General features: G+C 38.7%; 1 long non-coding RNA gene across 3 annotated transcripts; it reads left to right on the forward strand.

Moving 5' to 3' along the window:
* Nucleotides 1-1810: 1810 nt before the first annotated feature.
* Nucleotides 1811-10648, forward strand: LOC122971106. Of its 3 annotated transcripts, none has more exons than XR_006399404.1 (3): nucleotides 1811-2019; nucleotides 5028-5086; nucleotides 9700-10648. It is a non-coding gene; the product is annotated as an uncharacterized LOC122971106 (long non-coding RNA). The 3 variants fall into 3 exon arrangements; XR_006399405.1 differs by lacking the exon at nucleotides 1811-2019 and adding an exon at nucleotides 2567-2606; XR_006399403.1 differs by lacking the exon at nucleotides 1811-2019 and adding an exon at nucleotides 3013-3134.
* Nucleotides 10649-11102: the final 454 nt, after the last annotated feature.

Consider the following 11102-nt stretch of genomic DNA (forward strand, 5'->3'; position numbering starts at 1 on the left):
GCCATTTTTACGTAGCGATAATAAGAAGGATGTTGAGGTGAAGACTACCACAGCGGAAAAAAGCAGGTGTTTAAATCACCAACCGTTTTTAAAAATATTACTTTAGTCAGTTCAAATCAGTTATGTCTGTTTTTTCCAGTGAGGGTTACTGTACATGGTAATGAAGCACGATGCAGCAGTACTGTTGATATGGTTACCTGCAGTTCAATATTCCTTTCAATGACGATTCACAAGAGAGAAAAACAAGAAAAACATTTCTGCTTTAATTTTTTTCGAACACTTTTTTCAAATTTTTGCTTTTTTCTTGTAAATACTGTGAAAACCTCTGAAGAACTCTATTAAATGAAATAATATTCAAGGAGAACATCACTCTTAGGTTGCTCAGAGCTCACAGGTTTATGGGTTTGAATAGACAATTCAACCATTAAGGTTGACAAGCTGAAAAGGTGCCTTATGCACAGCTTGTGGTGTTTGAAATGTTACTGGAGCTAATGTATGTTTGAGATGTTACACCAGTCATATTTTGAAACAAATTCTGTATTTCTTAGTGTTTTTATTAACAAAAATCAATTCTTGGCAAATGTTAATACGTGCTCTCCAAGACTGTGGCTGTACTTGGTCAAGATCATTTGTTAGAGAAAGAAAAAACAGTTTTCCAAACTACTCTACGATCATGAGTGGACTGTAGTTTGAATCTCCCAGTTAAACTTTGATGCATATAAATTAAATAAATTTATCCATAGCGTAGACTCAGGACCTCCAGTATGTGGAGCAAGTACATCTGTTATTTCATTAGGTGTGTTTCAATTTGCCTTTTTTTATTCGCAGTTTCAATATGTGCATTTAAAAAATCTGTTTGGAAACACTGAAAATTTGAAAAAAAATCCTGAAATGTTGCAAAATGTTTTTGTACTTGGCTGAGGTGGAAAAGTTAGTGTATCAATAAAAGCAAAGTGCGACAAAGTGATTACGCACATGAATAATGTGAGTTAAACCTCCGCTGTGTGGAGCGATGAGGAGACTGTAAAGTTCCTCAAAATAATTCATGAAACAAGCATAAATATTTGCCATATTTCCATCATCTTTTAAACATTGCTTTTTGACTGGTGCTCGTTTAATTTTGTTATCTTGTTATGCCCTCGACTGATGGCATAATGGATGTGGATGGAAACGTGCATTAAATTTAATTTTCTTTTGCAGGTTTTCTGGAAATTCGGTTTAAAATTTGTGCTGCATTTGGATGGAAACTTGTCAGATACATATTTAATCTACATTTCATATCTGTGAATATAAAGTAGGCTACTACAAAAGGTGCAGTCAGCCAAAAGAGGCGATAATAGATCTCAGTTGAATCTTTGAGTTTTAGTTATTTCTAACTTTAATTTCCTTTAATCACAATAAAAGCTAAATTTAAACAGATTTAAGAAGGAAGTTGAAGGAACCTGAATTTGTAAAATTCAATACTAGATTTAGATTTGATAATGCTACTGAACCACAATACTGGCCTTGATATAAATATATGTAATGTCAACTCTTTGCAGTTTCTAAATATTTGTCTATTCATCTTTTAATAACTACAGTCTTATAGTCCTATGATATTTTCTACTCTCCACATGAAAACATCTTTTGTTGAAAGTGAGATGGCAAACTTTCCCATCATCACATTCAGGACCTCTTTACGATAACACTGAGAAAAAAAAAGGTGTTTCTTCATTGTCAAAACCGATACAATGCTTCTCTCTAATCTCTACAGGAATTAAATTGTTCATACTGATTTTTGACCTCCTTCGGCCGTCGGATGTTTAAGCAACCAGAGTTTTTGTTTCCACCTGCATGGCTTTTCTCTGACAATGTCACGCTGGGATAGGAAGATAAGGAGGAGGAGGTTGAGGGTATAAGACAAATCAAACATCCCCCCTGTCTGCCTCGCTTGATTTCAATTTGGTATCCATTGGAAACAGGCATTCTTCACCGTGCTCTGATAATGGCGTGTGCACTTTACTGATATCTTTAGCAGAGGTAGGTGCCACATTCTTCATCAGCGATGACTCATTCACAGAGGCACAGAGCACGTGATTATATTAGAGAGAAAGGAGAAATTCAATGTTTTTCTGAACACATTTGGAAAAAGATATGACTAAAAAATGTCTTTACTGAATCTGGTTTTAAAGTGTAGGCTAACCTACCTCTTCAGTGACCTTCACTGCCTTTACTGCAATATAGCAACATAAATATGGTGGGGTAGGAAGTTAAATTTTCATTTGGAGCAGTTTTTGTTGTTTAAAGGTGTGATTATTTGATCTATTCTGGTTCTTTTTAGGGCAGTTTTATTTGCCAATTGAACGTTTGCTTAGCCCCGCTCCCCTATTACGTACTATTGTTAAAGGACCAGTGTGTAAGATTTAGTGGCATCTAGCGATAAGGTTGCAGATTGCAACCAAATGAATACTGCACTTTCCCTCCCCCTCCCCCTCCAAGTGTGTATAGGAGAACCTACAGTGGCGAAAGTCCCTCTCTGGGCTACTGTAGAAACATGGCGGTGCAACATGGCAGGCTCTGTGGATAGGGACCCGCTCCCTATGTAGATATAAAGGGCTCATTCTAACGTAACGAAAACACAACAAATCTTATTTTCAGGTGATTATACAATAATGAAAAACTTATGAATTAACAAAACTTATGAATGTTATATTCCATTTCTGCCAAGTCTGTTCCACTAGATGCCACTAAATTCTACACACTGGACCTTTAAACATGTCAAAATTTCAGGTATTGCATGTGCAGTTTACAAAAAAAGTGGCAGATTTACCACTTAAAATTCTACATAATTTAAAAAAAGTGGTCCTTGATTTCAGACAGAAGTAGACAACAGCGGACCTTACATTTCTAGCCAGAGATTGTTTTTGCTAGTTGAAATGACAACTGTTTCAAGCAGATTTTATCAGCTGTAGTTGGCTAGCAAATTAAGCTAACATTAACAGCTTAAGTTAGAGAAGGCTGTTTCCAGCAGCATCACTCAAAAAAGACTAAGGCTAAAGCTACATGTCCCAGGCAAAAAGTTAGCATGCCCAGTTATCTATGTAGAAGACATGGAAATAAATACAACGCATTGCTCTCCATGCTCTCCTAGTACTGTAAGTACAAAAACAGTAAGATCCGACTGTTAAGCTGCTTACATGTTCATATTTTCAAACAACATGTTTTCACTTTTAACATTACAAGAGTAAAGGTTTGTAGGATGAAGACTAACTGATGTTTAGCACCATTTGACTGGGGTTGTTGGATCTTCCCCAGATCCAATAAAGAACAGGACAGAGCTGCTAAAGCTACCGTTATCTTAGCATCCATGACCGTCTTCCACACGGGGGGGGGGGGGGGGGGGGGGAATACAGTGCATGTGCTAGCTTGATTCTTCTTGATTCATTCTCCAGACTCTTTAAATGTCAAGTATTCCTCAGACCTGCTCAATTACACTTGCTTAGCTATTGCTGGATAATGGAAAATTGCAGTTTGGGGGAGGACTTTAGTGAAAGGTCTATTTTATTTTAAGTTATAATAAACTACAAATCCCATGTTGCTCTTTCACTGCAGGAAATACACAGTAGAGGATGCTTATACTGTCTCATCATTGTGAGTTTGACATTTCATCAAAGTGCTGGTTGTGTAGGAGCAACCTATTCAACCGATTTATGTTGTTTTCTGATTTCCTGCTATGCACTGGAATAATTTACCAGTCATGAGGGCTCTCACAAATGTCTTATGAACAAGATGAAATAGAAGAAATCCTTTGTGTTATGAATTAATTCTCTCTTGGCTTCACTTTTTGTGAGATCGGCAGCTGGAAGTGAAGGCTGTTGCAGGGACATAGAGTTACACTCTCATTAAGGCCTCTTTGACATCAGGGTGACAGGGTGCTTGAAAATACTGCTGGTCAACTTCCAGTTGATCTTTCAGTGACCCATGTTTCTAACAAGGGTGTCAGATAAAGGTCATTTCATACAGCTAGAGGACAAGCAGGAGCAGGAGGCTGATTTCACAAATCTGTTATGTAACCTCCTTTGAAGATATACAGCACAAAGTCTGAGACCTTGGTCTCATTGTTCACCCTCGGTTACGATTACACAGAACAGTATTTCGAAACTTGTTTAGATCAATGGTCACAGGATGTGTGAGGATTGCTGAAATCATTATAATAACATGTTATATGCCAAATTTACAGGTGAATGTCTCAGATATCATGAAGGATCCAATACATTTAGTATAGCAGTATTTTTTCACAAAACGAGAATATGTTCATCTTTGATGTGACTGTCAAATTTGATCTCAAATCAAACTTTCAGACAAAATATATTCAGATTTATTCAGCCACATAGTGGAAGTAAACAAGTTCTTCAATTTGCAAAGTTTATCAACCAGTGTGATGAGTTGGGTCTCATCTCGGCGACATTCCCCATTCAAAACTACTGTAACATTTATTGAATTTTATGACTGACTTATTTTATGATTGATTTTACATTATTTATGTAAGGTTAGATTCCTGTATAATGTTAAGGGAAAATGAATGCAATCGATCCATTATGAAGATCAGTGAGCATGCAAAACATAGTTATTTATAAATTTTTTTTGGAGCTGTATGTAATTGGGAAAAACTTAAGAAGACATGAAAAGATGCTGATGACATATCAAATATCAAAAACCAATGGAAATATTGCATCATGATTAAATTGGCGATGATATCCTCAGTTGACCATAACTTCTGCAAGTTTTCAAGTTATTTAATCAGAAGTTTTAGTTGCTGAAATATTGTATCATTAATAATAAAATGTTTAAAACTTTTATAATTCATTGGACTGATGTTGAAACCTGTATACTTAAACTTGGTGTGGAAAATGGTACAGCTTTATATTTAGTAATAATAAAGAGCAATACTGAGATTGGGATTTTTTTTACATGTTGTATGTGGATATGTCTTCTAGTGCTGTACATACAATTTATGTTTCTCCCTCTCTTTCTCCCTCTCACCACAGATGTGAGCTGTCAGTCAGAGAGCTGAAGGGTGAACGGGATCAAGAGGTCCGTGCCAGAGGTGACAAAGCTGAGTGACACATGTCAGGCTTCTCCATGCTGAAATATGAATAGACATGCTGACACTGCTGCTCGCACTTTGAACTGTAACCACGCTGTACATTCACTACACGCATACTCTAATAGGCTACACAAACTAAGAAACATTTCTGCTTTCCATTTCTTCACTTTCTGTCGCCCCATTGTGTGTTCAATTACGCAGTTTCCCCACTCAGAACTTCTTTTTCACCCTCTTCTCTCCCAAATGAAGATTTTCCACCAACACACCTAGAATGAAGGGCTACCTGTAAGACCTTGTGAACAGCTCAAAAAAGGAATGAACTAAGATAGAGGGTGGTAGCGGAACATTAATCTGAATGAAACACTGACACATTTGCATCAAACACCCTTTCCCCTTAGTGTCACTAATCAGTACACCACTGCACCAGTGACTCTTTTCAGTAATAGCAGTTTCTGTGATGTCCGCTGAGAATAAACATACATAAATCTAGTTGGAAATCATATGTTCATAAACATCCTAATATGTGTTTCATTATCATTGAATTTTTCTTCTCTATCAAAAGTGTTCAAGTTATATCTTATATCGACTTATATCGATTGTTGTGAGTGTAAATGGACATATGCGTTTTTTTTACAATTGGTGCCAATTGGTTCCGAGCCTTCTAGTCTTTAAGTGCAATGCCACCAACGGCTGCTAGATGCTAGCTCCAAAAAGTCCCCGGCTCCAACAGACTCCCATTCAAAAACTTCAACTTCTCTCTAAAAATACTAAGTCTTGGAAAGTTTTGGAAACAAAGTTTTGGAAATTATTGCTCCGTTAATAAGATTTGAAGACGTATAGTAGCTTTGATGTCTGACATGCGGGCGTTGATTGACAACTGTGATTCACACTGAGTCAGACTATTGTTGCCAATGTTTTGGTAAGTTTAATGTTACTTCATTACAATACCTGCCCTGTTAGCACAATTTAAATGAAGTAGCTACCGTTAGCCCAAGTGTGCATCACTCAATGTTCCCAGTAAGCTAGCATTTGCTTCAGTCTGAGGTAGCGGGGCATGTTTTCAGAGCATGAAAGGCAACACCCTGCACTCCTTATTTGGAAGGTCCTGGCTGTAAATGGAAAAGATGGCGCTGACCATAAGTAGCAACTCTGGGCTTCAAACTGGCACCAATGCAAACTAATGGGTGATGTCACAGCTTACTACATCCATCTATAGTCTATGGCCATAAGCCTGCAAATAAAGGGAGAAAAACGTGACTAAAAAACACAATCAGGGGAAAGATGGTCCTCCACATCTTCATTGTAGAACTTTATACATTTCTATTCCACTGGCATGACTTCCACAAGTCATGAATGGACCTTAAAGGTTGGAGTTATTTCACTATGACCTCTTGTGACTCTGTTTTTGTGTCACTACACCAGGGAACTGGGACAAACCCTTAGACCGCAAAATCTTCACAGCACCTTACTTCAACCCTCAGCCTCACATACTCATAAAACCATGGAAGCTGACTGCGCTTATGAATGTACGTGTGCATGTGCAATCATCCAGTTCACTTGCTCCTGGGGCTGTGGAGGGTTAGGGGGTGGGGCTCTGGACAGCCATTGATAAGGATGCCCAGAGACGAGAACCGCATGCCACTTGTAGATAAAATAAAAGGACAAAGAGAGAGAGAGAGAGAGAAAAAAAAGAGGAAAGGCTAAAAAAAAAAAAAAAAAAAAACACTGATTTTTTTTTTGTAACCGGGGTGACTCTGTCTCAGCAAAATCAAGGTTACAGGGCGCGAGAGCAGACACATTTTCAGACACTGTAACAGGATTAGTTTCACCACAGAGTCTAATGCAGCTTTGTGTGTGTTGCAGTGTGTGTGCCTGTGACTGAGGGAGATAGCACATTTTTATGTGTGTGTGTGTGTGTGTGTGTGTCTATGGATGCAACCACCCCCACCATCAAACACACACATTTGATGCAATAGCAGGCAGCTTTATTCCCCTCACTTCTCAAAAGACTTTTTTTTCAGTCATTTAAGCATTTATTTCAGTCATTTTTTATTTAACTCTAACGTGTGATTTTACAAGTCATTTTCATAAAGTGTGGAAGTGGATTTTAGAGGAAAAAAAACAACATTATTTGAGTAAATGCCACATTACCATTCCCTGCCACGCTTAGATTTGACTGTTACCTCCTCTGGCCCTGCTGAGAACGATCCTGTACGGTGGCAAAGTGCTAAATACATCGACAGTGAGGGAGCAGATTAAAACATTCTGGGTATTAATCATAAAATACTTGGAAGATAACTAGACTCGTGTGTGTGTGTGTGTGTGTGTGTGTGTGTGTGTGTGTGGTTGTTCATACACGGTGATATAATTTTTAAGATGTGAGAATTATTTTGTGTTTTTTTGGTATAAAGATTAGTTATAACACTAAGGGTTCACCAGAGCAGCACCACACCAAATACAGATTTCACCATAATGAAAGTTGAAACAACATCTGTAATTGTTCAAACTTTGCAACCTGAATCAATTAAAAAAAGTGGGACCTACATAAACGTCTCTTCAGTATCACCTCTCAGCCCTTTTCATAATGGTTTTAAAGGATTAGTTCAGCATTTTGGGAAATAAGCTTATTTGCATTCTTGCCGTGTCTGTCCATGATGTTTGGTTTGAGATTTGTTACATAACAATGTAGATACAGTATGTTAATTTGTATGTTTTAGAAGTATGGGTTGGCATATGTTTTAACTTTGAGAGAGCCAGGGTAACTGTTTCAATCCAGCCTCCAGTCTTTATAGAATAGGTCGATTTATGTTAGATCAAAACCACATCAAAGATAGACAGCTGTTCTGAATGGCCACACTCAAAAGCAGAGTAAAAAGCCAGTTGTCATAGAGAGGGAGTAGATGTCATATTGTTTAAATATGGCGATAATGGCACATGTTTTCACACACTCTCTCCTGGAAGGCATTCATAGTGTGGCACTCGGTTGTTCACATGAAAAGTGACTAAAATAAATGTGTCAAGAATAAATAAAGAGAGCTAGAAAGAGAAGTTCAAACCCTGGCTCTTTTCTCACCAAATGGGTGTGAATGTCGAGTTGCTGGTTTTGGAAAGTTACAGATATGGCCATACACAGCCCCTGCTAATCCAACATCGGAAAGGTGTAGCGGGAGGCAGTTTAGCTATTAAGCTATTAAACCATCCATCAAGCCCCCTTAAGACATGCTAATGGCTTCGTCTTCTGCTTCAACTTAATGAACGGACGTAAGAGTGGTGTGAATCTTCTTATTTAACTCCTGACAAGAAAGAAAATAACAGCATTTTCCAAACTGTCGGAAACATTCTCATGTGCTATAGTATCATCAGAAGAGTTAGTGCCTGCTTTGGGTTGATATCCTAAACATATCAATGTCTATCAAATTCTTTGTGGGTAGCGGTAGGATTTTGGCACTGAACACAGTCAAAGGATGTTCCCACAAGTGTAGCATTGGACGCTGATGTTGCCAATAATCCCTTTAAACGTCTCAAAACCTTAAATTTCTGTGGCTGTGGGGCAGCTGTGGCTCAGGAAGTAGAGCAAATCATCCACTAATCAGAAGGCTGGTGGTTCAATCCCTTCTGTATCTCTATCAAAGTGTCCTTGGGCAAGATACTGAACCCCAAATTGCTCCTGATGGCTGTGCCATTGGTATGTGAGTGTGTAAGCACAGAAACATTGTGGGAAAGCTTTGGATAGGAAGCGTTGTATCGCTCCTGATGAGCAGGTTGGCACCTTGCATGGCAGCCTCTGCCATCAGTGTATGAATGTGTGTGTGAATGGGTGAATGTAGGAATGTAGTGTAAAGCACTCTGGGTGGTCGGTAAGACTAGAAAGGCGCTACATAAATGCAGTCCATTTACCATTCTTCATTGATTACACATTTTCCACAGTTCGTTAGCATCACCTGTATGTATCTGCTCATTCCCAGCAATTCACTGAGACATTTATGTGGAGGGGAACATTCCAACAGCATGCTGTTATAATTTCACGTTGACATTTATGTGTGCATTTGAGCTTCTGATAAAGCGCACACGTCCCTTTAATTCCTGTGTCAAAGCCGTTAAAAAACTCTGTTAACTTTTTCATCACAGCTGGATCGTACTTTCGCAAACATCTGTTTTCTTGCTCGGCAGCATCATTTCCTCTTCACAGAAAGATTCATTCTACAGTTCTATATCTCTGTCATGTTGATGATATGCTTGTGGAGCAAAACTGATTGATGGCGTTGTCAAGCTTGAGAGTCCACTTGTTGAGAGTAGCATTTTGGATCATTGATCAAGAATATCACAGTATTTGGCTTCTTAACGGCCACTGTTGAAACACAGAGGAAGACAAAGCAAAGATGTTGAAGTTGCACAATGGGGGAAAAAAGTGGATTTCAAACCTCCTCAGAATTCAGCAGATCCAAGTGACAAGACGTGACACATTTAACGAGAAGACACTTGAGGATGGCGCCTCTGCGACACCTGTCTCTGTAACATGTTTTTAAGTTAATAAAAAGTGATAGCGATCAAATGAAAAACCTTTAAAGTGTACAGGGCACTGGGCCAGGCAGTGATTTTCTTTTTTTCCCCAGGTATTTCCAGGCATGCAGCAGCACTGATTGAGATTTGACTCCGGTGATATGAAGGTCCTGTCGGAGACGAGGTGGTTGGAAGCGCAGCAGGCCTTATCTCCTCCTGAAGAACTCCCGGTTAAGATACGACTAACTCGTTCCCACACAAGGGCACAGAGTCACTTTAAGAGTAATCTTTAGCTTTTCCACTCCTGGAGTGCTCCTTCTGTCTGATAAAAAAAAAAATGTCAATGACATTGTAATGAAAAGCTTTTTTTTAGTGTTTGTAATATCTTTCAAAGCACGGCAAACATTGCAGAACCCTGTTGAGCTCACAGTGGTTGGTGGAAGAACACGGAGAAACTAATCTGTATCTGAAGGTGGAAAATGTAGTATACGTTTCGAAAAGCAGCCTGAAGCTGTGAACAAATCCTAACATTTGACTTACTTCACCACAATGGGCCTGAATCTAAGCTTGAGTTGTTTGTTAATCCAAGTGTGCTACAAATCATTTGCAATATCAATTTTATCATAAAATGACATTGAATGTGTGATAATAAGAAGCAACGAAGATCCTACTCTTCATCCTTTCTTCACAACAGAGGCTTCTTCATGACCTGAGCTTGACCTGGTCTGACAGATTTGTTCAGTCCTAACCAAACCTGAAGCCAATGTGTTAATGTCAAAATTATGCACATGATGTCATAATCACCATCACTATTAAACGAGAACATTTGCATTCGTATAGATATATTTTGAGCACACGTGGTCATCTTCTGATTCAAGAACAGCCTCATATCAGAGCCATGATAAGGACTTCTGGTCTGCACTACTGTATGCCCCCTAAATTTTAATTAACATGTCTGAGGAACAGAGGAAAATGCAAGAAAGATTACAGCACATTACTCTCATTGTTAGATTGGCAAGTAAACATGTGAAACGTAATATGTTTATGTTTACCTGGCAAGGACCTTTTTTTGGAAGGAGGCTGGAGTGGATGGTTTGGTCAGGAGAGTGTCAGACTGTGACACTGGAGACAACTGTTAAATTCCCTTTTCTCAACCAACCGTCAATGTTGTTTTCTGTTAACCATGCATTTCCCTAACCTTAAAGCCCCCCTGCAGTCCAAAATGTGTTTTGCTTCTTGTTTCTCCAGTTAGATGTTTCAGCTTCACTGTGCAGAATGATGTCTGTGCAGTGTTTGGCACTAAAAGGTTGTTTTCACATTCATCTGCTGAAAGTGGAAAGATTCTCTGTGCTCACCAGATATATGAGTTTAAGCCATGTACCTATGAGCATTATTGGTGACATCACAATTGTTTTGGAGCCAGCTGTGGTCCAGTAAATGTGTTTTTTTCTTCTTGTTCCTTCAGTTGGGTGTTTAAGCTTCACTGTGCAGAATGATGTATGCGCAGAGTTTGACA

This window comes from Thunnus albacares, chromosome 2, assembly GCF_914725855.1.
Source record: "Thunnus albacares chromosome 2, fThuAlb1.1, whole genome shotgun sequence".
NCBI lineage: Eukaryota > Metazoa > Chordata > Actinopteri > Scombriformes > Scombridae > Thunnus > Thunnus albacares.